General features: G+C 36.1%; 1 pseudogene; it reads left to right on the plus strand.

Moving 5' to 3' along the window:
• The first annotated feature begins 11,079 nt into the window (after positions 1 to 11,079).
• On the plus strand, positions 11,080 to 12,847 carry LOC123247060 (annotated as a pseudogene).
• Positions 12,848 to 16,521: the final 3,674 nt, after the last annotated feature.

Here is a 16,521-nt window from a genome sequence, read left to right on the forward strand (position 1 = left end):
TGTATTTGATCCAGCAGAAATAGGGAATCACTTTGGCAATTTTATTGGAAGATAGATTGGAGGGAAAAGTTTCTTGTCTTTCACACTTGGAGTCTTTACATATTCCTCACATTCACATCATTCACCATTGACATCTTTTGTAAACAGAAAATGTTAGTGTTTACAACCTAGAAGATTTTCTGACGGACATGGGAATCATGCTCACAACGGAAGAACAGCAAGATCTCCTGAACCAACTGCCAATTGATGGTAAGTGTTCCAGATTATACTGTGGTCATTAGGGGAGCTTGGGCTTATGTGAAAATGTCTGAGACTTTCTTTTTTTGTTGTTTATCTGATACTTGCTAAAGAAAGATGCTTCTAACTACTCTCTAAGTGGCAAATAAGAGCTTTCCAGTTGAGGGTAATACAATTTTAGCAACTAAGGAAGTCTAAGAAATTGCAAAGAGAAAGGGAATTATATAAAATGAATAGAGAAAAAAATAAAAGAAGTAGGTGGAAGAAGGTAGAAGAGAGTAGAGTTAAGAAGTAATAGAAAAGTAACCCAGAGGCACATAGGTGGCTCAGTGGATAGAGAGCTAGAACTAGAGATGAGATCCTGCATTCAAATATGGCCTCAGATACTTCCTAGCTACGTGATCCTGGACAGGTCACTTAACCCCAATTGCCTAGCTCTTACTGCTCTTCTGCCTTGTGAAGCAATATTCATTATCAATTCAAAGACAGAAGGCAGAAGATATGGGTTTTAAAAAAAAATAGTAACCCAACATCACCTCAGATGGAAAATGATTTTATTTCTGACCATCCCAAGTGGGCTAAGTATAGGGGCTGGAGATTTTGTACAGAAAAAGCTAGAGAAATAAAATAATATGACAGGAAACGAGCCAAATTTACTCAGTCCATTTGCCTCAGGGCAGAAGCATATTCGGAATATTGACCATGAAGTTACCCTCTACTCTCCTTATAAAGTTTCAGTGGCACCCACAGGAATTAAAGGGGCATTTTCCTGTCCAGTGTTAGAATCTGGGAAAGGAAATCTAAATTCTACTGCCCTGGCCAAACTAGAAGTAATTGGTAGACTGTTTCCTTTACATATGGTAATTCACATTATTTCATAGTTTTGTCTCAGCTGTGCCTGGGCTGATGTTAAAAAAAACTCCTCAGATCCCCCTTAAGAGGATGGGTACTATAAATGGGAAGGAAGACCAGACTGGGAATCAAAGATGAAAGTTCAAATCTCAGCTTTATTATTTTTCTCCTGAAGTACCTGAAGAATCTTTGTTTTCCTGCCATCTTGCATATATTGTAAGCATTTTTAAAATGGGTATGCATGACTGAAATGAAAAGTCATAGAGAATTGAAGAGACTTGAGGCAGCTAAGTGGTATAGTTAATAAAGTGTTGTGTGTAGTATCAGAAAAACCTGAGTTCAGAATCGACCTCAGACATTTACTACCTATATGACTATTAGCATTTCACTTATCCTCTTCCAGCCTCATATTCTTGATTTGTAAAGTGAGTAGTTTGGAATAAATGCCCTCTAATGTCCCTTCTAGCTATATCTAGGATCCTTTATGTTTAGACTTGCACTCTCAAGCCCTAACTCTGACATTTACCATGTATAGAAGGTTTTCCTCTCTATTAAGTGGTATAACCATCACACCACCTGCCTCACAAAGTCATTGTGAGAAGAGCACTTAGCAAAATCTTGTAGAAATCAGAATTATTTGCATTTCATTAAATTCAGTTCTATAAACATTTATTAAATATCTACTATATTGAAGGCACTGAAAAAGACCACAGAAGATTTTTAGTGACTCTGATGGTGACTGATTATTTGCCAAAGCCAGTTATGTTGTCAAATATATTTCCAGAGCTATGGAGCTATAACTGCCTTCAAAATAACTGTATTTATCTCAGTTTCTGTATCAGAACCTGCTAAGAAAAAAGAGAACAAAAAAAAATTGGACTTAGATTCCTCTACCTCCCTTGGCTTAAAATGTTAAAATCAAGACCACCATCATTTTACTTTCCTTCTTCCCTACCCTAACATATTTCTGCTTCTCTTCTGTCCCCCTTTATTTCCTCCCTTTTGAAGGAAAATATGTCCCTCCATCTTTCAAATTCTAACTTTTTCACAAATGCTTTGACCTTAAGCTGCTATCCTTTCTCTAGGACTTTATTTCATCACTTATCTTATCTCTAGCATCTTTCCTTTCTCCTTTTCTACTGGCATCTTCCACTTAGTTTATAAACAGGTTCATATCCCCATTGTTTAAGAAAAAGCTCCAACTTTCCTTTTACCTCTCCTTTCAAGCTACAGACCCATCTCTCTCTTCACTTTTATTGCAGTAGACCATTACTCCCTTCACCTCTCACTATCTCCACCGTTCTACTGAAATTGCTTATTCCTAAATTTACCAGAAATTTTTAAAGTATTGACACTTTTTATCTCCTCCTTAATAAAAAAAAAAGTTCTGGACCTAAGACTTCAGAATTGTTTGTTGTTGCCAAATTTCAGCACTAGTTCTGCCTTTTGTCTCCCATTTTCTAGCTATGGTGCTTGGATAACACAAAAAGAACAAACTACCTAATTGTGCTATATGAATTCATCATACTGAAACTGCTCTTACTTTCCTTAGTTATAATGCTATCTGGAGGAAGAGATTTTAAATAATTTTTAAGGCAAACTAATCTACTAGTTCATCTCTCCCAAAGAAAAATTGTTGGCTTTCTTTATACTATAATTTACCTCTGCACTTTGCCTCAAAGCTGAGTTCATTCATCATGTGTCTCAGTGTCTAAAGTCTCCATGTCTTATTGATGCATTTTTTTTTAGGAAGTGGAAAAGTCAAGAAAAATAAATTGATTAATTTCCTGAAGAATTTTAAAGGTAAGTGAGAATTTATAAAGAGACACTAAAACCTGAGCAGCTGGTTGGGTCAGTGGACAGAGAGATCAGGCTTAGAAAAAGGAGGTCCTAGGTTCAAATCTGGCCTCAGACACCTTCTGCTGGGTGATCTTGGGCAAGGCTTTTCTGCCTTGGAACTAATATTTAATATTGTTTCTAAGATGGAAGATAAGAGTTTTTTAAAAAATAATACACTAAAACCAATTAAGAGTAGTACAATGAAAAAAGAATACTGGGTTTGGAGCCACAAGACCTGAGTTCTAGTCTTAGCTCTTCCATTTACAACTTATGAGACCTTAAGCAACTCATTTATTCTTTCTAGCTTCAGTTTCCTCACAGGTAAAATGAAGAGTTTGGATTAGCTCACCTCTGAGGTCCCTACCAGCTCTAAATCTATGAAACTATTAGGTCCAACCCTGTACATTTATTAGGTTTGGAGCCAAAAGATCTGGCTTCTAGTTCTGTCCCGTCCTAATTATCTATGTCCCTTTGGATGAGTCATTTCACTTCTTGACCTCAGCTTTCTCGTGTACAACATTAGGATCAATCAATCAATAAGTATTTATTAATCACTGACTATATGCCAGGCAGTGAGGATCCAAATACAAGCTTTCATTCTACTATGACATTGGTAATGATAATAAAACTAGCATATTACCTTCTTCACTGGGTTATTGAGTGTCACAAATGATATAATGTATGTAAAAGTATTAACTATAAAACATATCTTTTTTATATCAACTCTGCCCCCTCTTTTCTTTTTTCCTCTTTTTCTTCTATGTTCTCTCCAGTCTTTCCCTTCAGTTTTCTGCATTCTTCTCTTCCCCTTTTTTGATTCAATTTCCTTCTCTTTCTCCTTTCTTTTCGCTATTATCTTTGTCAAGAAAGTACCTTTTTAAATTCCATCCCTGACTACTTGTCCTCTTTTTCATGAGAATAAATAACTCTAACTTCCACCAGCAAAATAAAGTAATTAATACCTTCAAAACCTCAAGTATATGAGATGTCAAAAGAAGTTGTACTACATCTTAATGCATGTTACAAAATAAGTTTGAAAATAGAATTTTAAATTTTCCCTAATCCACCAGACAATTCTCAAGCCTCTTTATCTTTAGTAGATGTTGCCAAATGATACTTTCTAGCAAAATGGGATGAAAACTTTCAAAATGCAGAGACCTAAGAACAGGATAAGGTATATGTGATCCCTGTCATCCTATCTGCTACTGAAGGGGCCTTCAGTAGGCCTACAGAGGATGAACTTAAATGAAAACATTTTTTCACCTACAAAAAGCAAGTATTTCATCTAACTATGCAAAAGGCCATGGGACATTAATATAAACGAGTAATAGCAGGAATTTTCCAAGACTTTTTCTATCTAAACACCATTTTAAAAGAGAGTAATGAGATAATAATAATCCCCTCAAAACCCAGCTCATCATCTATGTTGTAAAGTGGGGAGAGAGGAAAGGAAAGGAATGGCAAAATTAGGAAATAATACCACTCAAGGTGATGTACATCAAGAACTTTGTGTACCTTAAGCCTGCTACAAGAACTCTCAAAAACCTGGAAAAAACCCTGAAATTATGATAAGCTAAACTCTGGTAATATGACTTCTTGGCTAAGTACACCAGCCATTATCATTCAATTGTTCCTATGAATCCAAGAAACAGATGGGGCAGCATAGGGTTGTAGGCTGATCTTTCTTGGAACCATCATGATAATTCACCTAGACACTAAGAACAATATAATGGCACTTCATGTGCTGGTGCCACAAGAAGGAAAGATAAATCAGAACAAATCAGAAATACCAAAACCCTACAATGACTCTTAATACAAACAACTAGTGTCCATAAAATAAATAAAGATGTGAATGATTATCTTCTGTGCCAGAGCTACATCATAACAAAATTTGAAACATTTTATCAGTTGCAGATAAGAGCTTCATGTTGCTTTTTTTTGTTTTTTTGTTTTTGTTTTTAAACCCTTAACTATGTGATTTGCCTCCTTGGTGGAAAAGTGGTAAGGGTGGGCAAAATGGGGGTCAAGTGACTTGCCCCCAGGGTCACACAGCTGGGAAGTGTCTGACGTCGGATTTGAACCTAGGACCTCCCGTCTCTAGGCCTTACTCTCAATCCACTGAGCTACCCAGCTGCCCCTTTCATGTTGCTTTTTGACAATCCTATATTGCAGATACACTGCAGGGCAATTGAGGGAAGAGAGCTTTATTCCAAAATCTATATTAAATGAAATATGATCAGAAATTGCAGACTTTCATAAATCTTAGATGATAAAAGCTAAAGAAACAGAAGGCCCTGAAAAAGTCTAAAACTTAACACAAACTCCAAAAGTTTGCTCTCCAATAATGAAATAGATAGAGAAAATAATGGCATTGTCTTCAAATTATTTTGAAAAGGAAAGATGGGTATATTTGGAATTTTGATAAACTCTTTTTTTAGTATGATGATAAGTATCCAAATAGTAGTTCAACTACAAAAACTAAAATTCAAATAGGTTGGCATCTGCTAAAACCAACATGAATTTACATTCTCCTATAATATTTTATAGAGAGTATAAAAACATTTCAGCAACATATACTGCAGACTTTGTCATGATAAGGAACATTAGTGGAAAGGCAGAGCTATCCAAGAATATCCCAAAGGATAAGCAACTAATACTGCCATGACAGAAGTAACTTGGGAAAATTGAAGACCTATGAAAAGACTCTTGGAAGACTATATCAGTATCTCGGTACCCATAATAGAAAACTAGAAGTCATATTATCCAATTAAAAACAACAAAGAAAAAAACAAATGTAAATTCAGAAAATAAAAGTGTATGCGAAATTTATTCCTTCAATACTTTTGATACCCTTATGAATGCAAGGATCTGAAAACAGTGAAAAAAATAAACAATTCAATATAAATCAACTATACTACAGGAGCTTGAAAAGCAAAGGAATTACACGAGAGAACCCCTGAAGAAGGAAGAAGTAGTAAATTTATTGTTGTTGTTCACTCTTCATTTTCAAAAGAGAACTGATGACATGAAAAGATATCTTGATTTGCTCATGAATTGGATTTAAATAAGACAGAATTGCACAAAGTTGTCAACCCCACTTTCTCTTTGGGATCACTAAAGTCCAGAAGCAAGAAAACAGTCAGGATGACTGGTTATGGCCCAAAATGCAGCAGATGATGTTGGCATCTTTGATATCTGACCAAACTCTAAGACCCCACAGCTCCTGCTTCAGCAACTGTCATAGCTATTGGAACAAATTGTTCTCATTTGCCCATTTTGCCGAACATGATTATCGTTATGGTTGAAAGAAATCCAACACCACAAAAGCAGAAGTTGGATAAAATGTTAAACAAATCTTGAATTCCATTAGTATCTTGAATGATAAAATAGTTACATCAAGGGAATTAACTAAAACCCAAACTTCTCTGCAAGGCTGGAAGTGGCAGGAGATCCATAATTACTGGCTCAATTATTTAGAATTTGGTGCATGAATTGATAATAAAGCTTTTTTTACCAGCTTTCTTACAAGCCTGAATTCTACTTTTTTCAAGAAATTCTTAAGAATTGCCAAGAAAGTGAAAACACCATTGATCCCTCCAAATGTCAACTATGTATTTATATTCCTGATATAAAGCAAAAATCTATATATGCCCCACCAAAAAAAGTTGAAGCAAAAAGGGTCACCAAGAAGTTCCAGAGATGATAAATGCAATTTGATATTCAGAGATTATTAAACAAGTTACCTAAAAACACTAAAACATTTACATTGCCTTTATTATCATAAAGCCTTCTCCTCAATTCAATTTAAGGCTTATTCATATGCTGCAAATATATAAGCTATATCCAAGAATATTAGAATTCTTATGTCCTCTTAGAAATATACTACTAGCACAATAATGTCAAAAATAGTTGATCTTCCAGGGAGACAGTTTAAACCCATTATGGTTTTGCCTAATATTATATTATTATCATTCCTAAATAGAAGTGCATCTGGCTTTTGATTCAGTCATACCAAAATATCATAAGCATGGATGACATCAAGTTATATACTCCCTCTGAAAACCACTACATCATTTCAAGGAAATTTTCTCCAAGAATAAATGTCTTTTCAACAACCTAGGCACTATCCTCAACTCCTCATTCTCTCACCTTTTGTCAAAGTCTTATCAATTCTACCTTTACAACATCTCTTGTGTATTCATTCCCCTTTATCTCTTCTAACATTTTCACCACTGGAGAACTGGCCCTTATCTTACAAGTGGACCAGTGCACTAGCTTTCATGTTGGTCTCCCTGACTTGTCTCTCCCTATTCCAATCCATCCTCCACTCATCTTCCATATGATCTTTCTAAAGTGAAGTTCTAATCATATCAGACACCATTTAGTGAACTATAGTGATTCCCTATTATCTCCAGGATCATATATAAAATCCTTTTTTCTCTTTTAAATCCTTTTGTGGTCTAGTCCCTTCCTACCTTTTTTCCCAGACTTTTCCTACTGTATAATTCTCTATATACTTTGTGATCCAATGACATTGACCTCCTTTATGTTCCCCCAAACAAGACATTCCATCTTTCAATTATGCATTTTCACTTCCTGTCCTCCATCTCTAAAAGTACTCTTCCCTGGCTTCCTTCAAGTTGCTACTAAAATCAACATCTCTAAGATGTCTTCCTCAGGCCCCCTTAATGCTAATGCCTTCCCTCTGTGATTACCCCCAGTTTATCTTATCTTTATATCATTTGCACATAGTTATTTACATGTTATCTTTACAGTTAGATTGTGAGCTTCTTAAAGGTCTATTTTTGTCCTTTTTTTTGTATCCTCAGCATTTAATACAATCCATGGCACATAATAAGTGTGAATAAATGCTAGTTGACTGGCTAATTATGTTAAAAGATCAACGGGAATCCTAACATCAAAGTTTAGATCTACAACAATGATTATCTATACTAGTATAGGTATACCAGAATACCTATACCAATACCAGTCTTAATATATATTACTGACACTGTAAAATAAATGATAATAGATCTGAAAGGTAGCCAAACAAAAACCTCTTTAGTGTTAATGAAATAGGAAAGCTTACTGAAAAGGAAGGGAAAAGGCAAATGATAAACAGGTTAAAAATTTATAGAAATACCTTTGAAACAAATAGACTTCTTTTCACAAAGTAATAATAAAGAATATAGGTGTCACTTGGATTTGCTGAATGTAACCAAAAGTGGCTTGTCTTCAAAATAGCTAAGATCAATGAGTAGAACCAAAATGCCTTCCATGAGCCATATCCACATGAATTCAACCAACTTTAAAAAGCCTCATGGTGCTTTTCCTCTGCAGTCAGTTAACACAGGCAAGCACAGATGGTTTTTTTCCATACTTTAACATCATCTGGTATTTTTCTTATTCTGTCTTTTGCCATTTTCATTTTTCCTACAGGAGGAAAGGTTGATGTCCATGACCTGGACAACGTCCTGGGGAACTTGGGGATAGACCTTACAGATGAAGAGCTTCAGGGGCTGCTAAAAGTTTTGCCATTTGAAGGTGAGTGTATCAAATCTTGTACTCTTCCAGGGAGCTCAATTGGTGGAGCTGGGTGAGGGAACTTGTGAAAATTTTCTGCTTGGCACCAATAAAATGGTCTGAAATATAGTATAAAAGACCCATCCTGGAGTCAAAAGAAAATATGGCTCTCATCATTGACCTTTAGATTAGGGGCAGAAATTTCTCAATACATAAATGCCACCAGCCAAGATAATCAGTGTTCGAGATTGATACAAGGACAACTCAAGGATTTAAGATACAAGTATACAGAAAATGGTGTAGGAAAGAAAAAGAAAAAAAAGAGAAGGGAAAGATACATTTAGGGAAACTTACATAAGGACAGCTAGGTAGCACAGTGGATAGAGTGCCGGACTTGGAGTCAGGAGTTCCTGAATTCTCTATGATCCAGTGATAATGACCTTGATGTTCCCCAAACAAGACATTCCATCTTTCAGTTCTGCATTTTTACCTCCTGTCCTCCATGTCCTGGCCTCAGAGGCTTAGTAGCTGTGTGACCCTGGGAAAGTCACATAACCCTGTTTGCCTCAATTTCCTCATCTATAAAGTGAGCTGAAAAAGAAAACAGCAAACCACTCTAGTATCTTAGCCAAGAAAACCCCAAATGGAGTCACAAGGAGTTAGCCACAATTGAAAATGTGAAATGAAAAATGGAAAACCGGTTGAATAACAACAAAACAAGGACACCAATATAAACCATAGGCTTCTTGGTTTGGTTTTGCTTCTATTTTCATATGTAATACAAATCCTAATCTGAAGCACCATCATGAGAGCAGTTTCAAATAATATGAAAGGGGGCAGCTGGGTAGCTCAGTGGATTGAGAGTCAGGCCTAGAGACGGGAGGTCCTAGGTTCAAATCCAGCCTCAGACACTTCTCAGCTGTGTGACCCTGGGCAAGTCACTTGACCCCCATTGCGCCCACCCTTACCACTCTTCCACCTAGGAGCCAATACACAGAAGTTAAGGGTTTAAAATAATAATAATAATAATAATAATAATATGAAAAATGGAATTGATTCTATTCAAACAGGTAAGAAATGACTTCTGACATGGGAATCATTCCTAAATCAGCCATCTGTACTGTCAGACCTAACTTCTTAGTGCCCAGACTATAGGAGTACATAGTTCCCAGCTGGAAAGGCTTTGAGTACACTCACAGGTGATACATTATGTCTGCTTTCCAAGGACCAGGCTAGCCAAGCATAAGAAAGCTATACAGAAAGACCCCATGGACAACTTGGCAAAGAATTCTGTGATCATGTTAATACATGAAATGAAGAAATATACAAAATGGTTCTCAATTCCCTTTGATCACTTTTGCTTCTATGGTAACAAAGGGAATAGTGGCACAGGAAATGGCAGAAGATGCTAAAAATCATGATTTTTAGATCATATTAGCCTATAAACACTAACTTAGTTGCTAGTATTCTAATGTAAGATTCTTATCCAGTGCACATTCAGCTAGAGGAAATGAATCCTATTTATTTCATACTCCTTGACCATCACCTCTGGGACCTGAGACTATAGTCAGGATTTTAATTTTTTCATCTTCAGAAATCCCACCTGCTCTCCTGATTGGTATATATGCCTTACCTGGCCCATAGTCATGCATTACTTAACTCCTTGATCCACAACCACTTCCTCATCAGACACCTTGACTGATCAATTCAGTCACTACTCCTGGAAGAAGTATGTCATTCTCTTCCTTTATGATCCCATTTACAAATTCTGTAACTTTATGGGCCAAAGGTACCCCTTCTAAGTCTTCTAATACTCCCCTAGGTATACTATCTCCCTCTATAAAATGTAAGCTCCTTGACAGCAGGGACTATCTTTGCTTTTGTATTTAAAATCCTAGTAATACTGCATGGTGCTTGGCATATAGTAAGCACTTTTAAATGATTTTTTTATTTTTCATTCATTTTTGTATCAACTTGACATTCTCCCCATACCACGAGACAAAAGAAAATTGTAGCTAAAAGGAAAGATGGCTCACAGTTTCTCTTTGGACAAGCAAATGAATGGACAGTTGTCAAAAGCTTTTCTGAAAAACAAATGAAAGAAGTAAATATTGAGAAAGGTCAAAGATTTATAAACTATACAAAAGCAACATTAATATAACCAAAAAAACTATATTAGTTATATTTGAACAGGCAAGAAATTACTTGTTACTTATATAGAAATCATTAAATGTCTCCACCAGACAGCCCACATGAATGAAGATTAAAATTCATATAAAGCTAGAAGAATAAAAATGAGCTTAAGAATAGTATCACCTCAGAGAAAATCAAGAAACAGTGAAGAGATTTGTTGGGCCGGGCTGTAGCTCACATCTCCTGGTATTGCGCTCTCTTGCTGGCGGCTGCACAGAGCTCAGGCTACCTTTCTGGAGAAACATCATGGTATAGTGGATAGAGTAACTGACCTGGAGTCAGGAAGACCTGGTTTGAAATTCTCCTTCCTACCATGGGATTATAGGTTGCTCCAGCATCTCATGTGCAATGGAAAAAAAATAGATCTATAACATTTAAATATAAACTACATAAATATCCAAAAGTATTTGATGAGAAATTTCCTTATCTTATGAGATGAACAAAACAATAACTTCATCAGCATATGTGAGGTGCTTAAATATTGGCCTAATTAAGCAGCTGGCATATTTTATTGACCCTCAAGAAGGATGGAAGAAGTTAACAGCTGATTTAAAAAAAAAGCCTTCTGGAGATAGCAGGATTACTTCAAAGTGGAAAGAGTCCCACCAGTGAATTACTCTTTGTGTAGGGAACCACAAACTGTACAGTTGGAGATCTTGTGGATCTTTTGATTAGAAATGAATTTCTAGCACCAACACACCTGTTGCTGCCAGATAGCATTCCAGAAATTATCCATGTACTTCTACAAGAAAAATCAGGCACTCAGAAGAAATTGCTGCCTCCTTATGACAAAGAAAAAACACATGTGAAACCTATTCAGAATCATGAACATATCTCTAGGCTCCTCAAGTCCAGACATGAAAGGTTTAGAAGTTAGTGATACGGGGGCAGCTGGGTAGCTCAGTGGATTGAGAGCCAGGCCTAGAAATGGGAGGGTCCTAGGTTCAAATCTGACCTCAGACTTCCCAGCTGTGTGACCCTGGGCAAGTCACTTGACCCCCATTGCCTAATTACCACTCTTTTGCCTTGGAGCCAAAACACGGTATTGACTTCAAGACAGAAGGTAAGGGTTTAAAAAAAAATTTAAAGTTAGTGATACACATTTTCAGAGGTTTTCATTTTATGAATTAAAGTGTTAAAAATAATTTTGATGAGTGCCTTATGTCCGCTGGTGGAAACAAAATGGGAAAGGGAGACTTTGGAGTTGTATATAAAGGCTGTATCAACAGCAGAACCATGGCAGTGAAGAAACTTACAATGATGGCTGATGTGTGTACTGAAGAAATAAAACAATTTGATCAAGAAATAAAAATACTGGCAAAGTGTCAACATGAAAACTTAGTACAACTGCTTAGTTTCTCAAGTGATAGCGATGATTTCTGTTTGGTGTATGTCTATATGCCCAATGGTTCATTGCTTTGACAGACTATCTTGTCTGGATGGTACTGAATCACTTTCCTGTCATACAAGATGCAAAATTTGCACAAGGTACAGCTAATGGTATCTACTACTTACATGCAAACAATCATGTTCATAGAGATATTAAAAGTACAAATATTTTACTTGATGAGGGCTTCTTACCCAAGATTTCTGACTTTGGACTTGCACTAACTTCTGCAAAATTTAACCAAATGGTCATGACTAGCAGAATTATGGGAACAACAGCCTATATGGCACCTGAAGCTTTGAAAGGAGAGATAACATCTAAATCTGACATTTATAGTTTTGGTGTGCTCTTGCTGGAAATAATAACCGGATTTCCAGCAGTAGATGACCAGCATGAACCTCAATTATTTTTTTAACCCTTACCTTCCATCTTGTAGTCAATACTGTGTATTGGCTCCAAGGCAAAAGAGTGGTAAGGGTAGGCAATGGGGGTCAAGTGACTTGCCCAGGGTCACATAGCTGGGAAGTGTCTGAGGTCAGATTTGAACCTAGGACCTCCTGTCTCTAGGCCTGGCTCTTAATCCACTGAGCTACCCAGCTGCCCCCTGAACCTCAATTATTGCTAGATATCAAAGAAGATATTGAAGATGAAGAAAAGCATATTGAAGATTATATTGATGCAAAAATGAATGATATAGATTCCACTTTTGTTGAAAATATGTATTCTATTGCTAGTCTTTGTCTTCATGAAAAGAAAAATAAGAGACCAGACATTGAAATGGTAAAACATCACCTCCAAAAGATGAAGTCTTCCTGATTTCCTAAAATTTTATTAAGAAACCTTTGAAAAATTGAAGATTGAATTCTGGGTTTTTCATTCCAAAAAAACCCCAATTTTTTTAATGTACAAAGTTTTGGAACCTTGACCTGTATATCAGAACTTATAATTTTGAATTTTAAATTGTTTTATTGCCCCTGCTTTATAATCTGACTCAGTTGCCTAGCTCTCTTTAGGAACAATCATATTATCCTACTGTAGTTAGATTTATAATGTTTAAGATTTATCATAGTTTACCAGTAGATCAAAAAGACCCTTAATTTTTACATTATTTTTTCTTCTGCTATATTGGATATAATTAGATTAGACCTTTTTTGCTATTTTCAATATGATCCATTTTCATCTGTACTTAGCATAGAAAGGCTAATTTTTAAGCTGTTGTAATTGAAATAAGGCAAACTGAGGCACGACATTCCAAGCACATTCAATTTATTGGGAAGTCTAGCATTTACCAATAAAAGGAGTCTCTTGATTCAGTCAAAAGACCACAAGGTAGGGATTGCTAGCCTTTATATAGTTTTGGGAAATAAAAGCAGTCAAAGAATAGGAAGTTTAAAAGTATGATTAGTGGGGGCAGCTGGGTAGCTCAGTGGATTGAGAGCCAGGCCTAGAGACAGAAGGTCCTGGGTTCAGATCTGACCTCAGACACTTCCCAGCTGTGTGACCCTGGGCAAGTCACTTGACCCCCATTGTCTAGCCCTTACCACTCTTCTACCTTGGAGCCAATATACAATATTGACTCCAAGATGGAAGGTAAGGGTTTAAAAAAAAAAAAAGTATGATTAGTCATGAAGTCTGAATTTCTATAGATGATTGAATACAATATGATTGGACGGCAATCAGGAATGCAGAACTAACAACATCCCCTTCTCCCATCTCATTGCTATGAAAAGTTTATTGGTGGTATCCACCTGCATGAAAAAGAGTCTAGACTTTTTTAAAAGATAGTAATCATTGTAGAGATACCAAACTGGTACCTACTGCATCTTGCCACACTTGTTACTAGGATAACAAGTCTCTTGGTAATTGTATATGGTCAGTAAGATGTGAGGGCAGCTAAGTGGTGCAATGGAGAGAACCTCTGACTTGAAATCAGGAAAGCCCCAGGCACTTATAGCAGTATGACCCTGGAAAGTCACTTAATCCCACCAGCCTCAGTTTCCTCATCTGTAAAATTTATTTGAAGAAGGAAATGGCAAACCATTCTAGAATCTTTGCCAAGAAAACCCCAAATAGGGTCATGAAGAGTTGGGAATGACTGAAAACAACTGAACAACAAAAATAAGATGTGTGGAGCCTAGAGATATAAGGGATGTAGGTTTTTTTAAGAAGCTGATTTAGAGGACAACTTAGCTCAGAGAAGAAAGCTGAACTGAACTGAACTCAGAGACAAAGAGACCTCGGTTAGGCAATTTTACACTCTATCGGGAGTAATACAAAATAGAATCAATTACAAAATGGAATCAGAATTAATTTTATTTTCTCACTGTTAATTGATCCAGTCATTCTGGAAAACAGTTTGGAATTATGCTAAGAAAGTGATTTGACTAGAAAATGATTAAAAATAATAATGCTGAGTGAAAAAAATAACCAAGAAAACACACAATGGCCATAATAACAAAAACACATGAGTCCACAAAAACAAAAACTATGTAATTATAATGAATCAAAGAAGATATAAGAAAATAAGCTTCCTTTTTTGGCAGAAAAATTGGTTATACCCTTGATATATCATTGCTACAATGCTCCACTTGGTTAACATGTAAGTTTGTTTGCTGAAATGTTTTTTTTAACATTTGTTAATATTTGTTTTTAACATGGTTACATGATTCATGCTCCTACTTTCCCCTTCACCCCCTCCCACCCATGCCGACGCCCATTTCCACTGGTTTTATCATGTGTCATTGATCAAAACCTATTTCCAAATTGTTGTTAGTTGCATTGGTGTGGTAGTTTCGAGTCTACATCCCCAATCATGTCCACCCAAACCAATGCATTCAAGCAGCTGTTTTTCTTATATGTTTCCTCTCCTGCAGTCCTTCCTCTGAATGTGGGTAGCGTTCTTTACCATAAATCCCTCAGAGCTGTCCTGGGTCATTGTATTGCTGCTAGTACAGCAGTCCATTACATTCCATTTTACCACAGTATATCAGTCTCTGTGTACAGTGTTCTTCTGGCTCTGCTCCTTTCGCTCTGCATCAGTTCCCGGAGGTCTTTCCAGTTCACCTGGAACTCCTCTAGTTTATTATTCCTTTTAGCACAATAGTATTCCATCACCAGCATATACCACAATTTGTTCAGCCAATCCCCAATTGAAGGACATACCCTCCTTTTCCAGTTTTTTGCCACCACAAAAAGTGCAGCTATAAATATTTTTGTACAAGTCTGTTTATTAATGATCTCTTTGGGGTACAAACCCAACAATGGTATGGCTGGATCAAAGGGCAGGCATTCTTTTATAGCCCTTTGAGCATAGTTCCAAATTGCCAGCCAGAATGGTTGGATCATTTCACAACTCCACCAGCAATGCATTAATGTCCCAATTTTGCCACATCCCCTCCAGCATTCATTACTCTCCCCTTCTTTCATTTTAGCCAATCTGCTAGGTGTGAGGTGATACCTCAGAGTTGTTTTGATTTGCATTTCTCTAATTATTAGAGATTTAGAACACTTTCTCATGTGCTTATTGTTATTTTTGATTTCTTTACCTGAAAATTGCCTATTCATTGAGTCTCTTGCCCATTTTTCAATTGCGGAATGGCTTGATTTTTTATACAATTGATTTAACTCCTTGTATATTTGAGTAATTAGACCCCTGTCAGAGTTTTTTGTTATAAAGATTTTTTCCCAATTTGTTGTTTCCCTTCTGATTTTGACTACATTGTTTTTGTTTGTACAAAAGCTTTTTAGTTTAATATAATCAAAACCATTTAATTTACATTTTGTAATTTTCTCTAACTCTTGCTTGGTTTTAAAATCTTTCCTTTCCCAGAGATCTGACAAGTATACTATTCTGTGTTCACTTAACTTATTTATAGTTTCCTTCTTTATATTCAAGTCATTCACCCATTCTGAATTTATCTTGGTGTAGGGTGTGAGATGTTGATCTAAACCTAATCTCTCCCATATTGTTTTCCAAATTTCCCAGCAGTTTTTGTCAAATAGTAGATTCATTTCCCAAAAGTTGGGCTCTTTGGGTTTATCATACACTGTCTTGTTGATGTCATTTACCCAGTCTATTCCATTGATCCTCCCTTCTGTCTCTTAGCCAGTACCATACCATTTTGATGACCGCTGCTTTATAGTATAGTTTAATATCTGCTACTGCTAGGCCCCCTTCCTTCACATTTTTTTTCATTATTTCCCTTGATATTCTTGATTTTTTGTTATTCCAAATGAAATTTGTTATATTTTTTCTAATTCAGTAAAGAAGTTTTTTGGTAGTTTGATAGGTATGGCACTAAATAGGTATATTAATTTGGGTAGAATGGTCATTTTTATTATGTTAGCTCGTCCTACCCATGAGCAATCAATGACTTTCCAGTTGTTTAGATCCAGTTTTATTTGTTTGGAAAGTGTTTTGTAGTTGTTATCTATGTATAATTGCTGTGTTTGTTTTGGTAGATAGATTCCCAAGTATTTTATATTGTCTA

This window comes from Gracilinanus agilis, chromosome 4 (genome assembly GCF_016433145.1).
Source record: "Gracilinanus agilis isolate LMUSP501 chromosome 4, AgileGrace, whole genome shotgun sequence".
In the NCBI taxonomy this organism is placed as follows: Eukaryota; Metazoa; Chordata; class Mammalia; order Didelphimorphia; family Didelphidae; genus Gracilinanus; species Gracilinanus agilis.